We start from the raw sequence: 3,966 nt of genomic DNA on the forward strand, positions 1-3,966 counted from the left end.
CCATTCTGTAGGTTGCTAGTTTGTCCTTTTGACAGTTTCCTTTGCCTCATAGAGGCTTTTCAGTTTCAAGAGGTCTAATTTATTAATATCCAAACTTGATTTTTCATAATGACAAAAAGTGGACATATTCCCATTTGCACCTCGGTAGACTCTGATTAAGAATGGACATGACCTTATCAACATTACAATTTTAAAAAGCAAAAGGAAGCCTAAATGAGAGAAACAATGAAAGGGAGTGATTTAGGGAAAGTTCAGATACTGTGGGGGTCTTCTGAAGTCTTGGCAAATGATGCTGAGATGGCTCTATGTTTCATTCTTATGCAAACTTTAATAATGCAATCATTTGATGACAAGCACTTAGCATGAAGTGTGGCTTCATAAACCTGAAGTGAGTATATTAATTAGATTCTCTCCACGGGAACAGAACAGAATGAATACACATTAAGAGAAGCCACACTTCTATTTCATGTCCCACATTAATACTATATCTACATATGATTATAATGAGTGTGTGTGTGTGTGTGTGTGTGTGTGTATGATTAGGCCAGCTCACAGGCTATTGTCTGGCTGGTGCAACAACGGCTGTCTCTCAAAAGACAGGTCAAGAATACAGTAGTTGTTTAGTCCATGATGTGGGATGTTGCTGCTGGTCTTCAGTCTGCACTGCAATCCTGAAGAAGTAGGTTCTAACACCAGTGAAGCAATGTCTCAGCAACAGGATAGATGGACTTGCCAGGGAAAGTGAAGGCAAGCAGATACAAAAATCTGCTTCCTTCTTTCTGCTTCCATGTACTTTTGTGTGGGCTATCACCAGAATGTGTGGTCTCAATTTAGAGTGGATTTCCCATCTCGAAGGATCCATTCAAGAAGACCCCTTACAGGCATGTCTAACTGCTTTATTTGACTTTCAGCCAATGCTTCTAAACCTTTAACCAACCCTTTAACATGGGTCATCTAAGACTGTCAGAAAACACAGATATTTACATTATGATTCATAGCAGTTAGCATAAAAAATAGTTTTATGGTTGGAGGTCACCACAACATGTGGAACTGTTTTGAAGGGTCACAGCATCAGTAAGACTGAGAACCACTGCTCTAGGTGTGTCCAACCTGCCAACCAATATTAGCCAGCACACTTTCACTATTAATTAAGCAAACACAAATAAGAATGGATGTTACTGTTTTACTCTTAGTCTTAAAAGTTTTGTTTTCACACCATGTGAATTTCATTCCTATTTCATTTTAAATGAGAAAGAATAAGCAAACAAAACTAACATTTTTTAAATTTGTATTTTATTTTTATTAATTACAGTTTATTCACTTTGTATACAAGCTGTAGCCCCCTCTTCCATCCCCTCCCAATCCCATCTCCCTACCTCTTCTTCTTCTAAGCCCCTCCCCCAGTCCAATGATAGGGGAGGTCCTCCTCCCCTTCCATCTGACCCTAGTCTATCAAGTCTCATCAGGACTGGCTTCTTTATCTTCTTCTGTGGACTGGTAAGGCTGCTCCCCACTCAGGGAGAGGTGATCAAAGAGTCAGCCATGAGTTCATGTCAGAGATGGTCCCTGTTCTTATTACTGGGGAATCCTCTTGGACACTGATCTGCCATGGGCTTCTTCTGTGCAGCAATTCTAGGTTATGTCCATGAATGGTCCCTGTTTGGAATATCAATCTCAGAAAAGACCCCTGTGCCCAGAGTTTTTGGTTCTGTTGCTCTCCTTGTGGTGCTCCTGTCACCTCCAGGTCTTTGTATCTCCCACTTCTTCCATGTTTCCCTGTACTCTGCCCATTGGCTGTGAGTCTCAGCGTCTGTTTTGATACCCTGCTAGGTAGAGTCTTTCAGAGGCCCTCTGTTGTAGGCTCCTGTCCTGTTCCCCGTTTTCTCCATCTTCCAATGTCCATCCCATTTGCCTTTCTGAATGAAGATTGAGCATCTTACCCAGGGTCCTCCTTCTTGATTAGCTTCTTTAGGTGTACAGATTTTAGTATGTTTATCCTGTATTACGTGTCTAATATCCACTTATAAGTGAGTATATGCCGTGTGTGTCTTTCTGCTTCTGGGATACCTCACTCAGGATGATCTTTGCTTTTTTTTTAATTTTATTTTTTTCTTATCAGTTACATTTTATTAACTCTGTATCCTAGCTGTATCCCGCTCCCTCATTCCCCCCGAATCCCACCCTCCCTCCCTTATCTCCACCCTGCCTCTTTCCAAGTCCACTGATGGGGGGGGAACCTCATTCCCATTCATCTGATCCTGTTTTATCATGCAGGGATGATCTTTTCTAAACCCACCATTTGCCTGCAAATTTCATGATTTCCTTGTTTTTATTTACAGAGTAATATTCCAATGTGTAAATGTACCACATTTTCTGTATCTATTCTTCAGCTGAGGGACCTCTGAATTAATCAAATTAGAGAAAAGACTAAGATTTCTATAGATTAGCATTGAGATTTAAATGAGTACATAGAACTTCATTTTTCTATGTGCATCCACCCCAATTCAAATAACACTTTGTCTTAGGAGGATCTATAATGATTATGCTTTTTCATCATCGCTCTTTAATCTAGCACATCACCATGAAAGGATTGTATCAAGAGTACAAAGACCTCTCCAGCATGTCTCCTGGAGACCATGTCACCCACTGCTCTGGCAGCCAGACTCTTGTCTCTCTTCAGCAATGGTGAGGTGGATTCCTTTTCGCCAGGGAAGATAAATCCACAGTTTGTTTCCCTTGCCAAAAACAAAAAACAAACAAACAAACAATGTTGTAAAGGTGAGTGGCAAAGCTATTGCCATTGGCATCTTTCACATGATGCCTCCCTCTGTTGGTGATCACACCAATTCTTCCGAAGTTAGAACCTCTTGTTAACATACACAGGTTACCGGTGTCAAAACTGATATAGTCGGTTACTGTGTTAGGTTCCAGATAGATCTGAATTGTGTCATTCCCCTCTATGAGGGATCAAGGTAGTGAATGGCACAAGCATTATGGGTCAGCAGTTGCCAGATTCCCTTTGTGCCCACAAAGATCTTTCTCACTTTGTACAACTTGTACTTGCCCTTCTCAGGTGTAATATGATGAACAACAAAGCACCTTTGGTTTCATAGATCAGATGGATGTTCTCTCTAGTCTTGTCAATGCTGATGACATATGTAAACCCAGCAGGGAATGTTATATCAGTCCTGACTTTGCTATCAATCTTAATGAAGAGCATCATGAAAACCTATTTCATTTCATCTCCAGTCAGGGCATGCTTAAGTCTGTTCCTTAGGAAATGACCAGAAGCAGACATTCTGTCAGCTTGTGAGGACCAATAGATGGACGAAGAACAAAATTGCCAGTCAATTTATTCATCATTCAATGTTTCAGAGCCTCTACACACTTCAGTTGTTTCTTGGGACCATGAGCCATGGCTGTCCTAAGAATGGAAAAAAACTGTAACAATGATTAATTACATTCGTATCTCCCCACCCACCCCTAGTATGGATTATCACAAGGCTAAGACTTTGCTATGGTGAAAAGGCATTTAGTGTACAAATTTAAGGTGCCCTTCATTCTCAAGGCTACATAAGTATCGGGTGTGTATGAACTTGGGAGTTGGTGTTTTCTTGGGGTTTGTATCTATCTTGCCTCGATTACCTCATTTTAACTTTCCCTGAGTCATGGAGTCATGCTATTTCTGTTTATTATAATTTTTATTTTGACAAGTCGTATCAATACTATTGTAGACCCAAAGAACAATAATGACTGCTCTCTTAGTCCTTGGTCACTTCTGCTCCCTGTTACCTAGCAGCGTATTTCCAAAGCTACCAAGGTATTGATTAGAAGAAGCCACTGAGCTGCTTTATTAGGTTACAGGCTAAATGTGCCCCTGTACACCGAGGTTCTCGTTTTCATCTGAGCTAATCTCTAGCAAGAATAATCTTTCTAGAAGAACAGAATTAGAATATTTTATTAATC

At 40.5% G+C, this 3,966-nt stretch overlaps 1 pseudogene; it reads right to left on the reverse strand.

The window, feature by feature from the left end:
* Positions 1-2,639: 2,639 nt before the first annotated feature.
* LOC129687165 (40S ribosomal protein S4-like) lies at positions 2,640-3,417 on the reverse strand (annotated as a pseudogene).
* Between the last annotated feature and the right edge of the window lie 549 nt (positions 3,418-3,966).

The sequence above is a fragment of the Psammomys obesus genome, unplaced genomic scaffold (assembly GCF_907164565.1).
Source record: "Psammomys obesus unplaced genomic scaffold, mPsaObe1.curated_primary_1811, whole genome shotgun sequence".
NCBI lineage: Eukaryota > Metazoa > Chordata > Mammalia > Rodentia > Muridae > Psammomys > Psammomys obesus.